Here is a 26,131-nt window from a genome sequence, read left to right as displayed (position 1 = left end):
ACTCTCTGCTTACAAGTGAAGTACGACCCCGATAAACCTTCTTTTTTAATGCTTCGTGACAGGCCAGTGCAACATCCTTGGTCAAATAACCTATGATGCAAGCAAACGTGGTGATAAGCAGAAAAGTATTGCCAAATCAGGAACAACTGTGTCGAAAGGCAACTTGTGTACACCTCCCAGATATTTGCGATCCAAAATTTATGGCCGGCTTGTTGCAGGGTACAGTCGATATGACGAGCAAGTACGGCTTCGCTACTATTGCAGGCAGAAATCATTTCGCAAGTCATGTACGCAAGTAAGTTTCATCCATATTCCCCTCTATGTTCTCCTGCTGATAGCACCGTCAAATTACAGCTTGAGCTCGTTACCTCTATTGGGGCAGGATAATATTTCTGCGAAGCCAGCTGGGAGCAACATCACTTCCCTCATGAAGATGCTTTTTACTTCTGTGCCCACAGAGGCTTCACAAAGGAATAAAAATAACGAGAAGTCAGACAGTAGATCATAAAAGTTAGGCGAAGCTAAATAATTGGCAAGATTGCGATGTTGATCGGAATGTGAATAAGTTTGTTTGCCTCGCATATCAGGAGAGCAGTATTAAGTACTTCGCAAGCGTGCACGTAATATGCGGGAAACTATGCGCAGCGTCAACTTGAGCAGTAAAAACGCCAATAATAAGGGTTCAACCTACACAGCGCAGAGTCAATTCCCTCTTATGTAACGAAACTGAGTACGCGAATATTACAACTAACAACGATGGTTGGCAGTGTCTGCAATTCGCCATCGACATGCAAGAGATGTCAGCATTCTTCAGATGCTTTCATGCCCATAATGAATTGTCCCCGTTATATTGTTCGTGCCAACTAAATTAGGTAACACTGGTACTTTGAGTAAAATAAAACCCTTTGCTCTCTATTACCGCTTTTTTACTGTCAAGACGAAGAGACCGTAATTAAATTATATCCGCCTTTCTTTCCTTTAACTTGGAACGGTCAGTTGCTTTCTCAGTCAAGAGCAACTTTAAAGTTTTTAGACACAAACATTTTTTGTATCTGCGTCGCTCAAAGGTACCATTCCGTCTTCCTCATCAATAACAACTGTGACAAAAGGGATAGCCTCTCTAAGGTCCCGCCTACATATACAATAGGCATAACTTTCAACTTGAAAAACATAAAAAATGTCTTTCGACATATAACGTTCGATATGGCGGCAGCAGCACGTACTCATTGCACCTAATTGGAAAAAACCTATTCTGATATATTCGCTTTTAAATCAATTCATGAATGGTGTCCCCCCCCCCCCCTTTCTCTATTTCAATTTCAGATAGCCAACAAGGCGACAGCTACATTGGATCAAGTGCGTTTGCCTATCAATATAAATAACTTCATAGGCGGTCTAAGCGATTTAGCGATGTCGGAAGAAGTGCAGGATAAGCCTTTTTGTTGATGTTCAGTGCTGCACTCCGGATCTCCACACTCTAAAAACAGAAGGAGTACTAGAACTCCATTTGGAGGAGTTTTCGCTTGTCCCATATACGACTCCTTTTTCCAGAGTAAAAGAACTCTCTCTAGCCATAGAGTAATCGGACTCCACTGATGGAGTACTGCGCTACTCCTGTGAATAGAGTAAAGGTACTCCTCCGAAAGGAGTAAAACTACACACTGTAGTAGCGTCCTACAACTCTTCCAGGAGGAGTTCAAGGACTCCACTGATAGGAGTGCCTGTACTCCTTCAAGGAGAGTTTTATTTTACTCCTCCTGATGCAATTTCATGGCCTGTTTTACATATACTACCATTTTTTAAACCAGTTCCAGCCATATGTTTTGTAGGACTCACTTTGGCCATACCTTCCTCTGCAAAACGGTGCATAGTATTTCCACTACACACTGTTCAATGGTGAATGTACAAATTTTTTCCACACTTCTTGCACCATACACACAACAGTCTGTGATGTGAAATCGGTGCTTCAATAAATAGGGATGCAAAAGCACGCTGATGACAGCTTTTATTTTCTCACAATTGCTGTGCATGCCAGCAATACATTTGGGATGTGCTCTGTGAGGTCTAGGCCCATCAGTGTTTTTCAACACCACAGTCTAATTGGCATTAGATGCCCAGAACACTGCTACAAGCCAAGTGATCCTGTGAGCAAAGTTTTAACCAAGTGATCCTGCCGCTCGACCACATCGCAGCTTGCCGAGCCGAGTGAAGCCGCTCAAGATATCCTTGCATTTTCCAGGTGCCTGCATATAGAATAAAAACAATGCAAGGGAGGTTAAAGCAAACCATTATAAGCAACTAAACATACTCCTAATCTCAAGTTTTCATTTTAACCTACAGCTAATGCAACAAAACAAAACTTGGTGTGAACGCCTGGGGTCGCCACCTAGGTATGCCCTAGCAGTGGCACATCATGACCAAGTGTAGACTTTTCATTCCAAATCATTAAACAAAGCTAGTGATCTAGAAATCCACATACTTCGTTTATTCTGACTGCCAATTTGCTATACCTCAAGTGGGAATACCACTATGCTAGTCCCTCAGAGGCTAAACACAAGCCTGGCCGGCACTGGACCGTTTGTTGCTCGAGAATTGGCTTTGGATGTAGAACACATGCAGCTGTACTGGCGAACCTCCACTCCCTCTGGAGTTTACCGAGGCCGCTTCTGCAGAGTGGCATCCATCTACAACTAAAAACAGCGCTGCAGAATCTGAATTGGAGTAATGCAAAAGCACGGAATCTGCTGTTGGTTGCTTCTGTTTGCTTAATTCACTTATTGTTTACCCATTTTCTTTGGTACTTTCAAATTGTGCACCAATCCCTTCCTATGCCCTTCTTCAGCTAGACTTCCGGTTGGTAGTGCGACGTCACAGCCTCTAGCTCACATTATCCACTTCTTGTTTATTCATTTTAGTCTTTGGTACTTTCAAATTGCACAATCCCTTCCTATGGCCTTTTTCAGCTCTATTTCCAGTTGCGTGACGTCACACCTTTGACGCCACTCTAATTGACTGCCTTAACTGCTTTAGTCTTTGGTACTTTGAAATTGCATGCTAGTCCCTTCATATGCCCTTTTTTAGCTCGACTTCAGGTTGTGTAATGTCACATACTTGAAGTCACCTTAATTCACTGGTTTAATTATTTTAGTATTTGATACATTCAAATGTGGCACCAAGCCATTAGCTAATGAGACCATTTTTGCCTTTACTGTTTCATTTTTTGCCTCTTATTAATTACCTAATTACCTTAATGGCCTAATTCTTTGCACACATTACATCACCCTCTATCAATTAACACCACTCATTAACCTCTACGATTTCTCAATCACTCACAACTGCTACGGACATGATTTTGCATGTTTTGCCTCTAATTAATTACCTAATTACCTTATTGGCCTAATTATTATTTCGCACACAACACTACGTCACCCTCTATCAATTGGACTCATTAACCTCTACCACTTCTCAATTACAACTGCTGCAGAGAACTTTTACATTTTTTGCCTGTAATTAATTACCTAACTAGCTTACTGGCCTATTTTTCGGCAGCAACATTATGTCAGCCTCTATCAATTGACACCACTCATTAACCTCTCACGTTTCTTAATTACTCGCAACTGCTGCGGACACGATTTTGCGGGTGCGGTCTACGGACAGAAATCTGTGAACATAGCGAAGTAACGCTTTCGTGTTAATAACTTGAATGAATCCTTGAGTTTAGTTATATTTAGAATCCAGGAGAAGGCTTTTGTGTCAAATATCAAGAAGGTCATAAAGGCACGTTCGGTGTGATGACTGCTCCTGAACCAGGCTAGCTTCAGCGATATAGTGAATAAAATCATGAAGCAGATATTGCAGTTTCTTGTTTTTCATGCCTTCCATGACCTATACTGATTTCTGACACAGCCATTGCTATGGCATTGAAATTGAAACAGATGATGGGAGAGATTGTATTATTTAGCAGCCATAAACAAATACTATGTGGTAATCCATGTATAGTCATGCACACTGTTACAAAGACAACACGCAAAAAAATCGGGGGTCCTTTAAACTCTACCTTAAGTGTATGATGGAGCACATTGGGGCTTCCGTGTGGATTCTCATTCATGTACAGACACTTCACTACAGGGTAATTGAGTAGCCCCACAATTTATTCTATTATGTTGTGCATACTCATTAACGCAGTTGTAAGCCATCACATTATGTTAGACCACATAAAGATATAGAGACCTGCTTTAACCAAGAGATCTGAACCTACCTGAGTCACCTGGGGATGCCTGGTTGACTGGATCCAAAGAACCTTGGATCCAGACAAAGACATGCTACCCCTAGGTCACTCGGGCACATTTAATGGCTTGGTTAAAGCCAGAATTCCTATCTGCCAACTTAAGGTCTATTCACACTTGCGACTACCAGTCGCGCGACCAGAGGAGAGGAGCTCGCCACTACCGATGTTCACACTTGCGACAGTCGCCTTCTCGTTCTGTTCTCGTTCCGAACGAGTTGGGAGTAGGAGAGCTGCTGGGCGATGACAGTGAACGTCGGTAGCTGCCGCCTGCCAGACACTTCAGCTTTTTCAGGCGAGCCGGTACGCATGCCGCGCTCTCGTGTTTCCAGGAAAACGCCGACGACGAATAGACAATGTCAATCACCGTGGTGTCAATATAAAATGTTGCACCTGCGTGAAAAATCCATTTCTTAAAAGTTCATGGTATTTACCAGATAGTCCAAATATCTTTCCAATCTCCTCCCAGGCCATATCCTATCTCCCTGCCTTTGAATTCCGGGTGCCGTTTGTTGAAAAGGTAGGGGTATTCTTTAATTGCATTGAGAAGGTGCGCGATCAAGTACTCCGGGACCTCACTGATTGGTGAAATGGTTTGCGACTAGTAGTCGCGCGACTGAAAATTCGAGCAGTGCCCGATCGGCCCGCGGCAGTCGCTTTTCGACCGATGCGACCATTTGCGACTGTCGCTTTTCGACCAAAACGGTCACGCGACCGCTGCTAGTCGCAAGTGTGAACGGGCCTTTAGCCGTGTCATGTAGACTCGTGACATGCACAACCACTGAGCAGTGTCCAGCCATGTCACCAGCCAACCACCACCTGCTAGAGATATGCCCATGATTTTTGCTCAAAATGCCTATATCAGACTATATCCAGAATAAAGCCATGAATGCTGTGGCATTATTATGGTGTCTATACAATTTTAAGTTAATACTGCCACTCAGGCAAGATAATGACAATGTAAATTTTGAAGTGACGCTGCTTTTGTAGTAATGAAATCTATCAAATGACAAATTACATAGGGAAGCTAGCAGCCAGCGAAACTGGAGAAAGCATAAGCAACGTTTTCAATTTTTATTCATATTTGTCTTGTTTGTACCTACTGGCAGCCAGACATGGCAGGATTATTTTATGCTCGCTGCAGCCCTCCAACTAGCAGACAATGGAGAGGTGATATAGAAGTGAGAAATTTATGCACTATTTTTAAACTGACTAGAAGGACAGGAGTATCATGCGACATTTCTTTTATCCGAGGGCATCATAGGTGCTCTTAGCTGATCCATGGTGCCCACCTATGGTATCTTTTTTTTTTTGTCAGCTGTCGCTGCTTATATACGTATAATATGCATGCGGCACTCTTTCCCACCAGGCAACTGACAATTGCAGATTTCTATTTCATAATGAACTCACTGAACTCGGATTCTCTATATATCTTTCATCTGTCAAGTGCATAGCCTCAGCTTATTTTATGGTATCATTTAATGACCTTCTCGAGTGTGACATCAGATCATAGCCCTCAGTACATGCTCAGGCATGCGCATTCATGCAAGCATATCGCCAGTGTGTGAAACACAATCTGGGTGCATGGTATTTTATTTTTCAATGCAGTGGAAATGAGGACATGCTCTGGTAATAGCTCAGATATATTTGAGATGTACCACATGCATGCACTATCATGTTTCACTTCAGCCATCAAAAAGCAATGTTTCTCAAATGGGAGTCACGATTTCAGGAGTCCAAAAACATATGATAAAAAAAAATTGAAAGGTCATGCAATAGCTTTGACCCAGCTAGACACAGCTTTAAATGGCTAAAAGGGCACAGGTTTAAAGCTGATTTTAGTTTCTCAAAACTCAACATAAAGGAGTGCGGAAACAGGGAGCATGAGAGAGAGAGCATCAATGGGATTTGTCGATGCCAGCATCGGTGACGCTCGAACTTTGGCTCCATTGCTGGATGGGAATGCAGTGCAGTCTTAGGAATCTATCAGGGGAAAAGAGGACACTATGTGGTAGAGCTGACACGACAGTGTGTCTGTTGCATGCCGTCATCCATGCATAACGTCGATAATGTTTTTAATATGCAAGCGCCTCTACCATAAATAAAAATTAAGCTGCACACCGCAGGTTTGAATTCTTTATGCAATTGGGGCTGGTACAAAAGCAGCCAATGGTGTGTGCTGTGCCGTCACTGTGGAGAAACCGCTAGCATGACCAACGTGACAGTCCTTGCATGTTGGTGTCCATGCATGATGCATGACGCGGAAGATTGGGAACGAATAAAGTGATAGATAGTGCATGCATTGGTCATTTCTCAAATATTTGAGTGTTTTCCAAAACACGTCCTTTTTCCACTTTGCAGAAAAATGAAATGAAGATGTGAAAAATGAGTGCACTCATGATACTGATGTACAGGGTCCTTCAAAATATGTGCGAACACGGCGAAGCGTTCGCACATATTCGCATATTCGCACATATTCGAAGCGTTCGCATGCGCACGCTATGTGCGCATGCGCCACATTGTTTCGATGCGCGACCGCGCCGGATGCGCTGACGCTCACGGAGCGCGGGCACGCTTCGCCGTGTTCGCAATATTTTGAAGGACCCTGTACATGTACGAATTAATGTGCCTTCCTGACTAAGCACAGGGAGCTGCAATCCGCGCTAATGCCTGAGAAAGCCCTCAAATAGCAAGCCATGTAAAGTAAACCGAGTATGGACTTGAGATGAAATGCATTTTACAAATCAATTGGCTTAATGCGCATAGTATGACGCAAACATCTGCACTTTTAAATGGTGAGAAGAGATATGTTGCCCCACATGCACAAAATAAGTAAACAATGGCAATGGAAAGACACATGATGTCCATCACGAGTGGCAGAAATAAGCACTATCCTTGAGATTGTACGATATGTCGTGTTCAATAAAGTACCGCACATGCTCACCACTTCCATATCACCTCTGTTGTCTGCTAGCTACCCAAGCGCAGCCCGCACTAAATCATCCTTGTGAAAGTCTGGCATCCAGCAGCATATCGTCGAGAAAAAATGAACGCATTCTGGAGCAACCAAAAGTAGCCCCCCTCCCCCCTACACACAGAAAAATGCAAGAGCTGGCTCCACGCTCGGGCGCCCCGTAGGCTAATGAGATAACTTAAGTGCACTCAAAAGGCAGCACATATGCAGAAACTAAAATAAAAAAGAAGAGTAAGTGTGACAAATGTCTCAAATGTAATTTATATTCATTATTTTACCTGCTTTTGCTGTGCTTTTGGTCATTTAGTTTTAATGTGACAGTATTGAAGGCCCCATTCTCCCCAAAATCTTGCATTATTGTTGACAATGTCGTGAGCAAATAGTCATAAGCAGGGTTCTAGCATTTGGTAATAAGCAGGTGACATTTTTGTGGGTCAGGCATTGAGTTTTGGTGTTAGTTTGTGTGGCATCATGAGGCCGCATGAGATGCCGAATTGCTAGGAGCTCCTTGTGATTGAAGAGTGAGATGGCAATCAAGCCCCTCCGAGTCGCACTTTTATACAATTGTTAAAGCAAGTATATATATGTCAGGTTGTCTTTCAGATAATGTGGTAGCTTATCACTGTATGTTAATAAATGTTTGAAATAAATGGATCAGTGACGAAGCAACTAGCAGCATACCCTTAAAGGCAGACTTTAGGTATCCCTGCAGGTTTTAAAGTTAGGTTTAATTTATTTTTCCGAGATTTTTAACACCTGCTTTCCTTCCGGACTTGGTTTCCATTTGTAGCACCGCGTCGATTTAAGGTGGTCTCTGTTCCTGCAAGGGTGGAAAAATGAGCTAGCTGGTAGTTCATCTCTGGGAAAAAAAAACAGCACTCTCTTGAGACAACGACAAAGCGCTGTGTTGTCATCTCTTTCTTTTTCAATGTCTTAGGAGTGCGGTTTATTTTTTTCCCAAGCTCTCTATTCTTACTGAGTTTTTTCATTCCACCCCAGATGCATTACCTACAGCAATGAAGAAGATGAATTTGTTTACGCATTATCGCCTACTGTTGTTTTTATTTTTTTAACCTAATTTAACAGCTGCCACATGTGTGTGTATTCGATATGTCAGACTAAAGAGAAAATCCTCGACAGCTTGGTACCAGTGAGTACTTATGGAACTTGTTGGTACTGGTTTCACTACTTTTTTCTAGCTCTGAAGTAGAGCCCACCTATATTGGCCTCAGCTATCACAAATGCTTATTGTGAACGAGGGTGGAGCTACTGTCAAAATATGTGTTTATAGCCTTGAGTTTGAGACAAAAAGAACTACTGAGGTCACCCTGCTTTGTTATAACGAACAACAATGCACCATAAAGTCACCCTACTGTCAAAACATGCATGAAGATCAGAGTATATCCTAACTCCCATTATCATCCTCAAAGAAAGTGTCGAGCATGTAAAAAACAGTGCAAGAAACTATAAATCAGAAGCACTAGTAAAGTTAACCACTGCCCGAGCACATGCTTACAGGCTACAAGGTCGATCAGTTGGTATGTCAGTGTGCCGGCTAGGCAAAACTTCTGAAGTGTGAGCAGGGTCAGGGTAGCAGCAGCTTCACTAATGCTATTCTACACTGGCAGTGATCAACCACTAACAGGGCTTTGAGAAGTTTGAATACGAGCCACGAAGTATGCTTTGTTAGCCGAACTGGTCACATGACAATGTGTCACCTGCCCAACTGGATCTGCACCTTCTCAATTACTGGAGCGTGCAGATAGCACACAGAGCAAATAATCTGCACCTCTCCTTTGTAGGTAGAGCAGTGCACACTCATCAATTGAAACTAGACAGCAGCCGATGGTGTTATGCTAAAGAGCCACTTCCTACCAGGCTTGTTGGTATGTGCAGATCTACTTGTGCAGAAAGGTTGCTTCAAAAGTAGAGCAACGGCGACTGGGTATCAGTTTATTTAAAGCTCGATGTGCAGCTAGAATGCTTTAAACAAAAACTATGCGTACAATTGATGTTCTGCATGCACATCTGCTTGGTTAGCCTTTAACTGTTGAGGGTTGATGACAAAAACACCGACCCACCTAACCACCAGCTGTCGTGAACACCTCAACTGCTTTATTATTGCATTCCTAAAGCAGCACACCCACAACCAATGACTGCATCAGGCGCCTGAATGCTTGGATATCCGACTTTATTTGTATTTAACAGTAAACAAAAAGACAATGTGAAGGTGTATGTATCTATAGATAGCTCTGTTGCTGACTTTCAGTGGTCAGTTTAAAGAATGTGTAAAGGCCAGCACTTTTTCACGTGTTTATGTCCATAAAATTTAGTAAGGGTTACATTTTTCATTCAGAACTGATACTGGTGTCTTTCTAATGCACCGCTAATGTGTGGTAAAAACTGCAGATTCAGTTCTTACAAAATTAATGCAGTCATGTGATTTATTTCCCAGCAGATGGCTGCGGTTTCACCCCCAGGGCACATATATGGCAATTTTGCAGTGATCTTAACTGAAGGTGTAAGGAAATAGCATCATGAAAAGGCAAGCAATTAGCTGAAAGAGCATAAACAAGACCACTGTAAAGGCAAATTGCTTTACGTTGCTAGTGGGGACGCAATAAGTATGCTTATTACGGTTGCCTGTGCATAGTGTCACTTTTCCTAGTAGCCTGAAACAACAGACGGATGCATTGCTACAGACATACAACAGATATCTTTCAGCAGGGCGGCAAGAAGGGAGAGGTAGACTGCAGACTATCTTTGCATAATGCAGTCTAGCACTTTGCCAAGTGTAAATAATACTGAGAAAGGGCAACCCTTTTATGCAATACATTTTCTCAAAAAGCCTAAACGACCTGATCATCCATACCAAGGAAATATAGAGTGCCTTTTACACTCGACTAAGGGCTACATTTATGTATGAGCCACTCCTTGTAAATTTGGAACCTGTTATTTGAAAGGAAATGGAATCTGCATAGTACAGTGGCCCTGCATACACCCCGAGGTACTGCCCCTGCCTGCTGCCATCATTATCATCATCTAGCTCTGTGTCATATAAAGGACAATTCAGACACATCTGTACTTTGCGCATGGCAGCAGTCAACCACGTAATGACACCATGAGGTTAGCTTGGAGTGTCACTTTAGCCTGTCTGTTTGCGTATTTTCAAATCTTTGCATGTGATGTCCCCAGATGCTGTTGTTGTTCAAAGGTTCAAATATATGGGTATTTGAGATGCAGAGCCTGTAATTGATTACTTCATATACCAGGGAGATGAGGAGCCAGGTTTTAGTACTGCAGACAACAATAGCAAGAAACAAGAATAAGAGCTGGGGCGGCCCTTACCCTATCTGTAACATGCTGATGGGAATCTCAAGAAGACATCGGACCCGCCACATGCCCGAAGTGTTGCACACCAGCTGCAGAAGTGGATGTTCGCCACCTGCTGTGCACTTGTGCAGGGACCATCAAGGACAGATTCAGCAGGAAGTAGGACTAACTGCAACAAGGCAAGCGGACTTCTCCAAATGGCTCACCGACAACGATAAGAGCAAGAGCCTTCTTCGGTTACTTATGGAAAACAATTTAGATGGGTTTTTATAATATGCCTTATGGCGAGCTTGCAGAATAAAAAAAAAACCTAAATGTATGTGCAATTAGCCAGATATAGCATCATACTGTATTGCACAGCTGATTCCACCGAATATATTTGCAAAATTGACTGATAATTGCTACTTTCATGCAAGATCCACACAGAAGTTATATCTAGCAGAGTGTAAAAGTTTTAGGACTGCCACCACTTCCTTTTTTGCATGATGCTTGCCATACCAAATTCAGTAAGCACCCTGACCCTGTCAAGCTAACGTCTAAGCTCTCTGGAGTGCTTATGTTCTTTTGACCGAGTCATTGGTTGTGGATAAGCCACTATAGCAACGCAATAATATAGTAATCGAGGTGTTCACAACAGCTTGTGGTAGGTAGGCTAGCATTCTTGTCATCGATCCTGAATAGTCAAAGATACTGCGGCAATGCTACCAAGCACATGTGCATGCAGAACATACATTATACATGTAATATTTGTGTAATGCACTCCACCAGCCCAACAACCTTTAAGAAAGGTGATATCGGATCGCTGTTGCTTGGACCACAAAGCAACCTTTCCGCTCAATTACGTCTGCACAGACTAATAACACACTGCTACCTACACTCTGCAGTAGTGGAGAAGGCAGAGATCCAACTAAGAAGGTGATGCATTGCAATGTGACCAGTTGGACCAACACAGCATACTGCGTGACAAGTATTCAAACTAATTAAAACCCTGTCAGTGGTTCATTTCCTGGCAGTGTAGAGAAGCTGCTGCTACCCTAATTCTGCTAACACATCAGCCCTTACACACATACACACTGAGTGGCTGACCTCGTAGCCTGTGGGCATGTGGTCAGGCGGCAGTTAACTTCACTAGCAATGCCTACCGCCTTAGTGTTTCTGCATACTAGACACTTTCTTTGAGAGTGATAACGGAAGGTAGGATATGCTTCGATGTTCATGCATGTTTTGACAGCGGGATGACTTTATGGTGCATTGTTGTTCAATATAACAAAGCAGGGCAACCTCGGTCGTTCTTTTTATCTAAAACACAGGGCTATAGACATAAGAAAAAAAATATAATACTACAACATTAAGTGATAAGGCATAAACAAACAGGCATGTCCTTCTTCATTACTGTAGGTCATGCATCTGAGGTGAAATGAAAAAGCTCAGTAAGAACAGAGAGCTTGAGAAAAAATAACAGCGCATTTTTGAGACATGAACAAAAAATGACAACACAGCACTTTGTCGAGTGTGCAATCATTTTTTCCTTTCCCAATATGAACCAGCAACTAGCCCGTTCTTCCACCCTTGCGAGAAATGAGACTACCTTAAATTCACACAATTATAAATGAAAACCAAATCCGGAAGGAAAACAGGTGCTAAAAACAGCCCTCGGATAAATAAATTAAAATTAAGACCTGGAGGGATACTTAAAGTCTGCCTTTAAGGGTATAATGTGGTAGTTTGACTGTCTTCAGTCTGCATTTCTACAAGGTGACCCACCTTTTCGTACCTGCATACTGCTATTCGCTTCGTCACTGATCCATTTATCTCAAACATTCATTAGCATACAGTGATAAGCTACCACATTATCTGAAAGACAACCTGACATAGATATATATATACCTGCTTTAGCAACATTGCACAAAAGTGCGACTCGGAAGGGCCCATCTCACCCTTCAATCGTAAGGAGCTCCAGGCAATTCGGCATCTCATGCGGCCTCATGATGCCACACAAACTAACACCAAAAATCAATGCCTGACTCACAAAAATGTCACCTGCTTATTACCAAATGCTAGAACCCTGCTCATGACTTTTTTGCTCACGACGTTGCCACCAACAATGCAAGATTTTGGGGAAACGGGGCCTTCAATACTGTCACATTAAAAATAAATGACCAAAAACACAGCAAACACAGGTAAAATAATGAACATAAATTACATTTAAGAGACATTTGTCACGCTTACTTTTTTTTATCGTTAGTTTCCGCATACGTGCCACCTTGTCACTGGGCTTAAGTTATTAGCCTAAGGGGCGCCCGAGCGTGGAGCCAGCTCTTACATTTTTCTGTGTGTATGGGGGGGGGGGGGTCATTTTTTCTCTGATGATATGCCACTGAATGCCACACTCTCACAAGGATGATTTAGTGTGGGTTGCGCTTGGGCGGCTAGCAGACAACAGAGGTTATATGGAAGTGGTGAGCATGTGCGGTACTTTAGTGAACAAGACATTTCGTACAATCTCAAGGATAGTGCTTATTTCTGCCAGTCGTGGTGGACATCTTGTGTGTCTTTCCATTGCCATTGCTTACTTATTTTGTGTATGTGGGGCAACATATCTCTTCTCACCATTTACAAGTGCAGATGTTTGCATCATACTATGCTCATTAAATCGATTTATTTGCAAAATACGTTTCATCTCTCAAGTCCGTACTCAGCTTATTTTACTTGACTTGCTGTTTGAGGACCTTCTCGAGCATTGCCGTGGGTTGCAGCTCCCAGTACGTACTCGAGAAGGCACATTAATAAGTGCATGTACCGTCTTTGCCAAAAGTAACCAGGCTGCATGTTTTGCTTCTTGCTTGTATTCTGAAGCTAACATGGATCCCCTGAGGATCATAACTTTTTGGCAAGTGAAGACAGGAGCTCTCATTTATGTTGCACCAATTTACAGCATCAGAACTTTTATGAATTCTCTGCTAACCGACTGAGAAGCGGAACACGCAGCCTGGTTACTTCTGGCAAAGACAGTACATCAGTATCATGAGTGCATTAATTTTTCACGTCTTCATTTCATTTTTCTGCACAGTGAAAAAAGAATGTGTTTTCGAAAGCACTCAGAAATATTTGAGAAATGCCAAATGCATGCACTATCTATCGCCTTATTTTTTCCCAATCTTCCCCGTGTGAGCCATCATGCATGAAAAACAACATGCAAGGCCGTACTGCCACGCTGGTCATGCTAGCAGTTGTTCCCCACAGTGAAGGCACAGCACACACCATTGGCTGCTTTTGTACCAGCCCCAATTGCATAATAAATTCAAATCAGAGGTGTGCTGCTAAAGTTTTATTAAAGTAGAGGCGCTTTCATATTAAAAACATTCTTATCACTGCGGACAGGAGACTATGCACGGTGGAGCGTCGTCTGAAATGCAGGCTGCAATATCAAAGGACACTTTTTTTTTCTTTGCAGGGAGGGGGGAGGGAGTTGATTGACTCAGTGGCCGACCCTCAGACGAAAGCGCTTGATGAAGATGCTACTGCACAAAAGCAATATAGAATAAGGCATGTTTCCTTCAGCATAAGGCACGGTCAGTCAGCTTATCAGCTTTAGCTTATCGACGCATGATTTTTCGCATTACACTGGCGACGACGCCAGCACGACCAGCACCTATCACCGTAGTGTGAGGTTTTCGGCCCCGCGACACCGACGGAACTGATCAATGGAAGGTCGTCAAGAGGTACTGCTTTGTTTAAAAGTTTTGTCTGCTCCTTTAATGTTGCAAGGTATGCTCTCGCCTCAAGGTAATGCTTGCTTACTCTTAGTTTTTGGACCGAAAGAGCAACGGCAATACCTCAGCAATCAGGAACATAATGCTAACCCCTCCCCACTTTCGTGGCGCGGGTACACGGCGGGAAGAAACGGACAAGTACCTTTTTATATGCGTGAGTGCTTGTTGCTAAAACAAGCTAAATCTCATAGTGTAAGAATAAGATGCTTCTGATTGTATGCTGAATTATACAGCATGAGCCCGTCCATTTCAGCCTCCTCGGCAATCTCTAGATGAAGCCCAAAACAAGTCCGAGGATCACTAAAGTCGCATATTATAGTAAAGGCTTTTCAAGGAAAAGAGAATATGCGAATAAAATATTTTTGCTGAAAAAAAAAAAAATCTGTGACCACCATCCAAGCATGAATGCAAAAGTGCAGCATACATAGACTACATCGCGAATAGCAGACGACATGGGAATGATATCTCATGACGTCAGCGGCCAATGGTTGCCAGACCAGAAAGCCAATTTCAATAATAATAAAAATTATTTTTAAAACTATCTGCTGCACCGAATGAGCTCAAATTTCGAGGATTTATAATTTAACGTGTGAGGAGTGAAATGCAATAACTAGTTTATGCTCAGTTGTTAGCTGTCGTGACCACCTTAATGAATCAAGTGAAACGTGATAGTGCATGCATGCGTTACATCTTAAAATATTTCTGAGCAATTACCAAAGTATGTCCTTTCCACTGCGCTACAAAAGTAAATACCGAACACTCGGACCGTGTATCGCATGCTGACGATATACTTGCATGAATGCGCATGCCTGAGTGCACAGGGAATTGAAGTCTGCTCTCACGCTCGAGAAGGTTCTCGAACAATGCTGTAAAATAAGTTGATGCTAGAACTTGACAGATCAAATATAATTTGCAAATCCGAACTCATTAAGCTCAATATGGAACGAACATCTGATCTTGTAAATTATGTGATGGGAGACAATGTCACACACATACAAAATATGTATGCGGCGACAGTTAAAGATGTAATAAATGAGCACTGCAGATCAGCTGAAATGAGCACCTGCCTGCACATTATTAAAGACACCCTAAAAACAAAAGATAATTTCACCCGAAGCTCTGCGGTCCTAGTCAATAAAAACAGCCGCAGACATTCCTCACCTCCCCATCACCTCTCCGTTGTTTGCTAGTTGGATGCGAGTAGCCAACATAAAATCATCCTGGCAAGTCTAGCAGCCAGCAGGTAGCCCGGAACTGTCCACCTGGAGAAAGACTAACGCCAGAGCAACCCTAGTAAACAAATGGCTGGGCTGTACTCAGGCGACCTGCGGACAGTGGATAATCTAAGAGGCCCACTGATATACACAATGATAGTCAAGGAAAGAATACGTATCATCAAATATAAAGCAAAGTCAACTAGTGTATTACAAAAAAAACAGCATTGAAGAACTGTGATTGAGTCCCCTTGAGTACAATTACATGTTTGGGAACAGAACAGATACAGTGACTTATAAACAAGAATCACTGATTCTCATGTGCTGCCAAGCAGAAGCACACCTGCTGGAAGGGCACAAGATCAACCAGTTCACTAATTATTGCCATTACTTAACACAAGACAATGACAACAAAATTATTAAACCAAGCATTGGCTGAAGGAAGTGCTTGAGAACAATACACTCAATCAGTGTCACATGCTGCATGGCAGCAATAGCAATAAATCAGTTGTCAAAATAAGGTAGTGATCTATTTTATGCAATTACCTACACAGATCATTCTCTTAAGATTAAATAAGGAGTGCAACAATTAACACACACATAGCATGGAAGGTAATAGTAGGCCTGTAGTAACTGCACTTAGCCACAAAGTGATTGGTCAAGAGGTTGTACATGGGTTGAATAGCATGCCCACATCTGCTATACTGTTCTTTAAGGATGTTACTCCACATTAGCACACTTCAGATGAACAGGCAGCATGAGCAGACAAACGGTCTTGCTCATATTTTATGTTCTGAAGACTGTCCTATACAGCAAACAATTGAAGAAATGCAATTTAAACACTGGCCAAACACACCCATTTATGGATCGTTCATTTCTCACTTTCTGATGTGAACGCTTTTTCAATCTGTAAAATGGACAGTTATCAACATGCATTGCTTAGAGCTTCAGCATGGCTACGGACCTATAAGGCTGCCGCGATACCTCAAGCGAAAAGATTCTGAATTAGAGGGACATCACTGGACAGCGCACTACAGAAAAGCAACTGGAGTGGCTGAGGCTTCAGAGGGCATAATCATACATACTTACCGGGATGAAGACCAAATCAAAGATGCTTCCCACTATCTCACCAAAAAGCAACCAAAAAGAATTTACAAATTGTTGCCTCAGTTAGTGACAGCCTGTTCGTAACAGGGGGTGAGATAAGGGCCTTAATGTGTCAGATAAATTTATTAGGCAAAGGCGTGACAAAGCAGGATTCAGATAGGATGGCTACACAAAAGCCCTAACTTTAAGGCAGTACTGGGTGGGCCTGTACTGGGTGGGCCTAGAAACAAAAAGAGTGCTGCCTAGTTGCTAAAAAGTAAATGATTATACTTTTGTCTTTTGACCTGTGGCTTGCTTTCTTATAATACCATGTTTGTTTTGCTGCCAAGGCTGTAACTTTCATTAAATACTGCTATTTTAAGGTATGATCCCCTTTATGTCAATGGCCTCAGGCCAAGCACTCAAAAATCCTTAAACATGTGAAGGGGGGGGGGGGGGGGGGGAGAGGTTGCCACAAAGACAGCCTCTCACCTCTTCCCTGCATTGATGGTCAGCTGAGCTCCCAAGCTTATTTTGTAATCATTGCCACCAGCTCCTTTCTCACCTGCTAAAAGGACCTTGCAAGGATAGAAAAAGTTGTCGGGCTAATGGTGTTGATTCATGGTTGACAGTGCTTAATTAACCACACGGACAGAGTAAACACATAAAAGACGAACACAGGCTCTGAACTTTAACCTTATTCTGGAACCACTGATACTCTGCTTATATACCCATAAAGGCACCGACTAGTGGTGATTTTCGACACTTGTGACAAATAAAAACAAAAAGAAGTACCGTAAGAGCAAACCCGAACAAGGGGAGAACAAAATAGGCAAATCATTTTTTAAGCCGCCAACACGTGGAACAACGGACTAATAACAGAAAAAAAAAATGCAATGGTAACAGAAAATGGGTAACAGACGTAAGCTAACAATTACACAGCAAAACGCACGAGATGAAGTACACTAAAACTGAAAGAAAAAGTGCATGACAAGAAAGATGAAGCCAACAATTGACCGCTAAATGCAGAAGATGAGCACTAAATAGCTAAAACAAAGCAAATGAAGGAAATGCTCATGAGCAACAAGGGTGAAGTCTACAATTACATTGCGAAAGGATGAAGATGAGGTGCATAAAACGAAACAATAAAGATAAAATGTCAAGAAATGAATTCAACAAATGTTATAAAGCTAAAACCAGGCTAGATTAGAGAAGTCCATAAAGAAAGGCAATCTTTTTTTCCAAGAGTGAAATGGAGGGGGTACTAACACAATCATCCTTGAGCCTGAAAATCTTGGCAGCTTTAACTATTTCATGTGTCAGCTTATAACGATGAGATTTTAACACAGTTTTTTTTCGAAGATTGGGTGGCATGGCTTCTTTAAGTCGGTTCCTGCAGTGGACGGGCAGATTCCTGGGGGATATACCTGATAAGTCATTTTAATGCTCCATTAGCCTTCATCGGCCAGTTTGGTCCATGTATAGCTTACGGCAAGTGAAAGGCTTAGAGTGAGCGCCTTCCGCATGTGCTGCTAAGGGTTTTCTGTGCTTCTTAGTGCGGCCTCTTTTTTATTTATTTTTTTTTTTTTTGCTTTTCTTCTTCATTAACGATTCATCAAAGCTGCAATAGTTGCTCGAGGGCAGAAAACAACGTCAACTCCTGCTTTCTTTTCACTCGTCGTAAAGTTGTGGGAAATTTGGTGCATGTAAGGAATCCCTGGAACATTATCGTGTTGCCTATGTGCTTCAGCACTTTTTCTGAGACAGTGGAAAGGACTTGTAACGGGTACCCTGATTGCGTGAGCCTGCATACCTTTTTCAAGAAGCTTTCTTGTAATTTGTGCTCGCATGACTTGTTCAGGGCATTGACAAGGGCAGACTGGATGATATTTCTTCTAACCAGCTTTGAACGAGCGGAGTCATATTATAGGAAGGGCTAGTTGCCCCTTGGTTCAAATGCCCAGCTCACGTGACTGGGTGTGAAGATGCTTAGTTCCAAGAAGCACATGGAATCATTGTCTGGCATTTCTTGCTTTAATTACACTCTTAAAGACACTCAAAACTTCAGGTACTTCATGAAAAAAGGTTTCTACGTCACGGTCTAAATTAACTAAGAAGTCATCCCCAAAGTAGAAAATTTTTTGAATTCGTGAGTTTTCAAAGTGATTCCTGAGACTACTGTCATGCATAACTAAGAACAGATCACTGAGCAAGGGAGTAAGTAATACATGATATGATGCAGATCCCGTGCTTTTGGATAAGGTGTGAATCATTCCTTTCTGCAAATGTTTATTTTAGATACACAGAAAACAATTCTAAGAGACCATCTACAGAGACACCACACTCACTCTGGGAGGATATGGTTCCATGTTGGTCAATAGCTTTGCGAACGCATTTCATGAGGTTTATCTTGAGGTATAGAATAAAACAAGCCTTTTGCATTTATAGAAAAGGCATGATAGGCTTTGTTTCTTTTCCCGTTCAAAAACCTAATGACTACATCTGCATTCTTTACCAGAAAGGGATCATCGATAAAAAGTAATTTCAGGTTGCCATGCAAATACATAGTGACGTCTTTCTGCCAGATATACCTCTCGTGCCCTCTGTGCGTTATTGTTTCGGAGGATACCTGGCAGAAAGACGTCTCTATGTATTTGCAAGGCAACCAGAAATTGCTTTCTATCGATGATACCTTTCTGGTAAAGAATGCAGATGAAATCATTAGGTCTTTGAACTGGAATAGAAAGAAAGCCTACCGTGTTTTTCTACAGATGTTAAAATTATTTTATTCTATACCTCAAGATGGGGGACCTCATGAAATGCGTTCGTGAAGCTATCGACAAACCTGGAGCCATATCCTTCCAGAATGAGTGTGGTGTACAAGAATGCTAAATTGGGCGAGTTGGTGCATTCGCATTTTAGGAAAACGTAGCGCAAAGAAGACAAGGACAAAAAGAGAAGGAAACACACACGAGCGCTTACTCACAACTGATTTTTTATTCGAAAAGCAATTGCCGCCCCATTTTCGATAAAACTATCATTCTTGGCACATCGCGCAATCAACGCACACGAGAAATTATAGAGGCATACCATATCATGAAAGGAGGGGATAAGTGTGTTAGCGAAGCTTCTATTAACTTAACAAAAGTAGAGATTACATACCTAGAATCAGTGGTCAAGTAGTTTTTTTCACGTGTGTATCTTTGCAGACTTGCCTTTGCTCCACATTTTTGTCAATTTCTTGTCAATCTCACCACTTTATTAGATGTATTTGATAATATCTTGTATCCTATATATTCTGTTTGCTTTTCGAATAAAAAATCAGTTGTGAGTAAGCGCTCGTGTGTGTTTCCTTCTCTTTTTGTCCTTGTCTTCTTTGCGCTACGTTTTCCTAAAATGTGAGTGTGGTGTCTCTGTAGATGGTTTCTTGGTTATGCTTTCTGTGTACCTAAAATCAACATTTCTAGAATGGAATGGTTTGCACTTTATCCAAAGTCACAGGATCTGCATTGGATCATGTATTGCCCCGTTATCAGTGATCTGTTCTTAGCTATGCATGACAAAAGTCTCAGGAACCATTTCAAACACTAACAAGTTCAAAATATTTTCTGCTTTGTGGATGATTTCTTAGTTCTTTTCGACTGTGACAAGGAAGCCTTTTTTTTCATGAAGTACCTGAAATTTTTAGTGTCCTTAAGAGTGCCCTGGCTCCCCTTAAATTTATGCACGAAATGCCGGACAATGATTCCATGCACATCCTGGAACTAAGAATCTTCTTTATACCCAGTTATGTGTGCCGGGCAATCCGCCTTTCGCGCGAGGATGTGGCACCATCATGCGGGAGCGGGCGGGAAACACATTGAGCGGCAGTGTAGCAGACGACGCGAGAGCGCACCATACGAAATGGCCACGCCAACGCTGGTAGAAAGCGAAAGCTTCCCCCCCTTTTTGGCCTCGGAGCGGAAAGTAGTGACAGTGATTGCAGCATATCATGCTCACGCAGTATGGGGGAAGGTAGAGCGTTTTCACAATCCACTCATAACGCACGTACGCATATACTATCTTCGTATTGTAAGAGCGTGTAGCGCGGGCCGTGTTCGACGCGTGCAGGTTTTCGGCAGACAGGAGAGCGTGGGGGCAGAGAGAGAGAGAGATCTCAAAGGGCAAAGCAGCCAGGGGTTTGTTGATGCTGCAGAGCTAGGTGGAATCGTATCCTGTGACTTTGAGCGGCGCATATGCGCGGGGTGTCTTGAGTTACCGAGCACAATGCGGTCACCGCGGCGCCGGCATGGTGCAATGGGCGTCGCTTCCTCCTCGCGTCATCTACAACCGTGCAGCTGGGGTGTGTATATGTGGGGTGTGTATATGTGACTCTCTGCCGACGAAGATCGGCAGAGAGTCACATATACACACCCCGTGAAAAGGGCATTGTCCCGGCCGAAATGCACACCTGCAGGAAACGCGCTGCATTTTTCTGGCAATGGATGATTCAGAGCTGTAGCCGGTTTCTGGCCTCAGGAGTCGGAACGGATGTGGTCGCAGTGGTGAAAAGGTTCTCGGTGCGCAGAGAATGGTCATTCTGTTGTGAAAGGATCTCCAACGTTCATTTCTGCCTCCGCCGCGATTTCTGCGGAATCAACAACTTGGTGACACATATGTGAATCTCCTACATATCGGATGCGCATCTCGGTCAGGAACCAACCCTGTTTTACGTCCAGAGCGATCCACTCTGCAAGTGAACGAGCATGAACCCTCCAGGAGACTCATTTATTGTGCCGGGCGGTTTCCTTGCCGTTGCGAACGGTTGGACGAAGACGATTATCAAGCTCCCTAACGAAGTGCATCTGATTGCGTACATTAAAGGAACAAAGTCCGGATGCTTTGGCGTGCACGAAGGCGAGCCTTTAATTAAAAAAAAAAAAAAGTACTGTGCGTCGTGCAAGTGCGTCATATGCTCCGAGCGGCAAAAACACAGATACTACAGGTATGTATGCATCTAAGCGAAATAGGCATGATGAAAAGTACCTATTGGTTTTCACCCAGGCTGTAGCGCACCAGTGATAGCTGCAATGAGGATTTCTTCGGTGCGTGATTGCTTCAGTTGCACCGGGGCCTGAAGGCGATGTATTTTGTCCCTTCTTATCTTTATGTGCGAAAGGGCTAGGTAGCTTAGATATCACAAGCGGCTGTGTGCGCTAGGCCGTAATATTTAGCATGTTTTATCGTGACTGCCACCTCACTAACAAGAAAAAAAAAATATGGCGTTTTAATGCACTGCCGTTTGCGAGCCTCATGACCAGCTCAACCACTCGGCTCGCTGACGGCGGTGCATCACAACACCTTTTTTTTTTTTTCTTCTTTTTAGTCAGGCGGCAGTCGCAATAAAACATGCTAAATATTACGGTCTAGCGCACACAACCACCTTTGATATCTGCGCTACCCGGCCCCTTCGCAACAAACGACAAAATACATCGCCATCAGACGCGCCGAACAAATGCTCATTGCTGCTATCACTGGTGGGTTACAGGCTTGGTGCAAACTCCGGTAGATACTTTTCATCATGCACATTTCCTTTAGATGCATACATACCTGTAACGAAGTGTTTTTCGCACAGTCGAGAGCACGCAGTCGGCTGCCAAGGTCGCCCATTCACGTCTTGACGCTTGGTTGCCCTAATCCAAGCTTCACGCCGTTGCAGGTTGCGGCTTGCCGAAGGAAACCTAACAAAACGCGTCTTGCATCCCGGCACGCCTCGAGAGTGGCAGACGTAAGCGGCACAGGTGGTTGGCATCGTTTTACCGAGGCTGTGAACGTACCGCGCCTCCAGCCCCCATGCGTTGGCTATGAGTGCAGCGACGAGAAGCGCCGTCGACGCCTCTCAGTGTGTTTTCATCAGTCGCCGCTGGGGCTTCGCGCATGCGCAGAAAACTCGCGCAAAAGGCGGATTGGACCAAGGGGAAACAATCCCTTCCTAACATGCAGCTCCGCTCGTTCCGAAGCTGGTCAAAAGAAATATCATCCAGTCTGCCCTTGTCAACGCCTTGAACAAGTCATGCGAGCACAAATTGCAAGAAAGCTTCTTGAAAAAGGTATGCAGGCTCACGCAATCAGGGTACCCATTACAAGTCCTCTCCACTGTCGCAGAAAAAGTGCTGAAAAACACCAAGTGCAAAAACACAACCACTGGCTGAAGTGCACAGGCCACGCAAAAAGGTTGCAGTGATTCGTTGCATGCACCAAATTTCCCACAACCTTACGATGAGTGAAAAGAAAGCAGGAGTTGACGTTCTTTTCTGCCCCTGAGCAACTATTGCAGCTTTCGTGGATCGTTAATGAAAAAGAAAAGATGCCGCACCAAGAAGCACAGAAAACCCTTAGGAGCAGTGTACAGAAGGCGCTCACTCTAAGCCTTTCACTTGCCGTAAGGTATACATGGACAAACAAGCCTTTTTGATGCATCAATGAAAGGCTAATGGAGCATTAAAATGACTTCTCAGGTAATTCCCCAGGAATCTGCCCGTCCACTGCAGGAACCGACTCAAAGAAGCCATGCCACCCAATCTTTGAAAAAAAAAAAACAGTGTTAAAAACACATTGGTAAAGCTGACACATGAAATAGTCGAAGCTGCCAAGATTTTGAGGCTCAAGGATGATTGTGTTAGCACCCCCTCCATTTCACTTTTGGAAAAAGAGATTGCCTTTCTTTATGGAATTCTGTAATCTAGCCTGGTTTTAGCTTTGTTACATTTGTTGAATTCATTTCTTGACATTTTATCTTTCTTGTTTGGTTTTATGCACCTCATCTTCATCCTTTCGCTATGTTGACTTCACCCTTGTTGATCATGCGCGTTTCGTTCATTTGCTTTGGTTTAGCTATTTAGTACTGCTTGTGTTCTGCATTTGGCAATGTCAATTGTTGGCTTCATTGTCGCTGTTCATGACGCTTTTTTTTTTCAGTTTTAGTGCACTTCATCTCATGCATTTTGCTGTGCTAATTGTTACCTTTACCTCTGCTACCCATTTTCTGCTCTCCTTCCACATTTGTAATTTTTTTGTACTTATTAGTCCACTTTCCATGTGTTGGCGGCTTAAAAGATAACTTGCCTATCTCGTTCTCTCCTCGTTCGGGTTTGCCCTTTCGGTACTTTTTTTTTTGTTTTTATTTGTCACATTAGTTTTTGTTGCCACAAGTGTCAAAAATCGCCACTTGTCTGTGCCTTTATGGGTATATAAGCAGAATATTAGTGGTTACAGAATAAAATTGAAGTTCAGCACCTGTGTTCGTCATTTATGTGCTCTTTACTCTGGCCGTGTGGTTAAGAGCTGTCAATCATGGCTTACAAGAATGGGCATTTTCTGCCGCACGATTCTTTCCCTATCCTCACGGCGCACATTGTGAAAGTGCACCTTGAAAAGCTTTGTAGCCCATTACACTAGCTTGGCTTCCTAAGGTCGCTGATGTGAAAGTCACTGAAAACATTTCAGGCATTAAAAGCCATTTTGCAAAAAAGGGTCCTGCACACTGCAAATTCTGATGAGTTATGGAAGGCCATCAAAAGTGCGTGGAAAGAGCTGAAGCCGATGCAACACTGTCGTGCCAGTGCTCTATGACTCCTTGCCATGCCAAGTCTGCTGTCATAGAGCTCGGTGATGACTTCCTCCGCTACTCAACTTCCTGTGTGCACTCAACATTGGTCCCCACCCTCATTTTCTTTTTTTTTGTGTGTGTGTGTTTCAGCAAGCACACAACAGGTCACTGAAATGTTTCCAGATTTTTTTTTTTTAGATGTAGGACATTTTGCATTATTTTGCACAGCAACAAAGAATATTCTTTATGACTCGACAATTAATTCGTGAGCCATTCTTAGCAGCTTCTCTTTCTTATGAGCATGACCTAAATAGCAACTTTACTTCTTTGAGGTTTCAAAGTGGCTTTATAACAGCATGTCCATGCTGCAGCTATAAAAAAAGTATGCATACTGTTTATAAGTGACTTTTCTACAGAAGAAAAAAAGTATGCCAGGAAGTGAAAAATGAACAATTCATTTTCTTGGGATTAACTCACGATTACTTCCTTGATTGGCTGCTACACACGACACTAATCTTCAGAACATAAAGTGCAAGCAAACACATTCGCATACTCAAGCTGCTTGCCCATCTGAAGTGCCCTAATATGCAATGACGTCCTCAGACAGAACAGCCTAGGAGACCATGGCAACAGCTGACCGCACTTTGTGGGCACGTGCTTAGCCTAAGACCGCGGTTCCTCCACTTGTACAGCATAGGTAGGCAAATAAAGCATTTATCACCATTAATCATGGTAGTGCCTTTTGAGAATCATGTGACGGAAGAACACACTTACGAGCTTAATGCTGTTCACGGGACGCCTTTAGCAACCAAGCAAGCATCCACCCTGAGCAAGCAGCTGTCTTCCAGGAGAACATTTTCAAAAACAGTGTACACCTGGAAGTGCAAGGAACAAAATTGTAATGCCTCACTCAACCGGACGTAAACGTGACTGCCGGTGCATATTTGTGATGATAAAAAATGGAAGTTATTAAAGTATGTATGCACAAGAACACATACTTCTGTGTCTACGGAAGAAAATTAGCGGTTACAGCACTGCCAAAACAAATAGCGCCTACGCGCCTCCCATGTTCGAACAAGCGACAATGCCACTGCTCCCAGTACAAGAAAATAGCGCTTGGTAAAACTGAGGCTTCAAAATATGTGCTAATGAACAGAAGTCTACACGCTTTTGCGCGTTTTAAACTTGCAGTTGCGGAAAAAAAAAATAGAAGCGAACCTTACCTGAATGACTCCATTATTGTCCGGAGACCGTTGATGCCGTTGGCGAGCGAGCATTGAAAGCAAGTTGCAGGTCATATCCTGTGTGCGCGCTGCAAATGGTGAACACTGCGAAGGCTTGAGGCTTGCGATGCATTTCATAATGATATAACAGGGTAGTTTAAGAGGTCAAGCCGGCGGTAATAAAGGATTTCTAAGCGAAATACGATGTAACTGACAGGCCGCAGGAACAAACAACGCACAGCTAACGCAGCGCTTGAACTGAACAAGGAGAGCAACAGTTGCGCAACGCAAAAAAAAAAAAAAAAAAGAAAGAAGAGGGAGCATGAGTTTGATAACTATCAAGTATTTGTGAATGCATAAATTATTTTCAAATAATAAAGTTCATTTGTGAAGTTAGATGGTCGTAGGTTATTCATTTCTTCAGGTAAATTTGGTTTGAGCAGTTGACAGTTTCGTAGTTGAAAACAGTAGCAGACGACACGCCTGGAAGCCTTTACCCTTGATAGCTGATTACTACTATTTAATGCGGTATCACGCAGACAGGTGGAAAAAATGAAAAAGAAGCCTGCTTCAATGTCCAATACGGACACTTGTGCTGCCCGAGCAACAATCGAAACATGTGTGGTACGGAAAGTTATAATTTCTTTATCGCAGG

General features: G+C 42.9%; 1 long non-coding RNA gene across 3 annotated transcripts; it reads right to left on the bottom strand.

Annotated features, from left to right (window-relative positions):
* Positions 1-1,988: 1,988 nt before the first annotated feature.
* LOC146185252 (uncharacterized) lies at positions 1,989-25,727 on the bottom strand. 3 transcript variants are annotated; one of them, XR_014707979.1, is made up of 5 exons: positions 25,477-25,727; positions 25,028-25,128; positions 15,527-15,638; positions 10,608-10,761; positions 1,989-2,243 (listed from the first exon to the last, which is right to left on the bottom strand). It is a non-coding gene; the product is annotated as an uncharacterized LOC146185252 (long non-coding RNA). The 3 variants fall into 3 exon arrangements; XR_014707978.1 differs by lacking the exon at positions 10,608-10,761 and having other exon boundaries at positions 25,477-25,723; XR_014707977.1 differs by lacking the exons at positions 10,608-10,761; positions 15,527-15,638 and having other exon boundaries at positions 25,477-25,716.
* Positions 25,728-26,131: the final 404 nt, after the last annotated feature.

This window comes from Amblyomma maculatum, chromosome 6 (assembly GCF_055883805.1).
Source record: "Amblyomma maculatum isolate TAMU_Amacu chromosome 6, ASM5588380v1, whole genome shotgun sequence".
NCBI classification, from domain to species: Eukaryota; Metazoa; Arthropoda; class Arachnida; order Ixodida; family Ixodidae; genus Amblyomma; species Amblyomma maculatum.
This window is presented reverse-complemented; position numbering and strand designations above follow the sequence as displayed.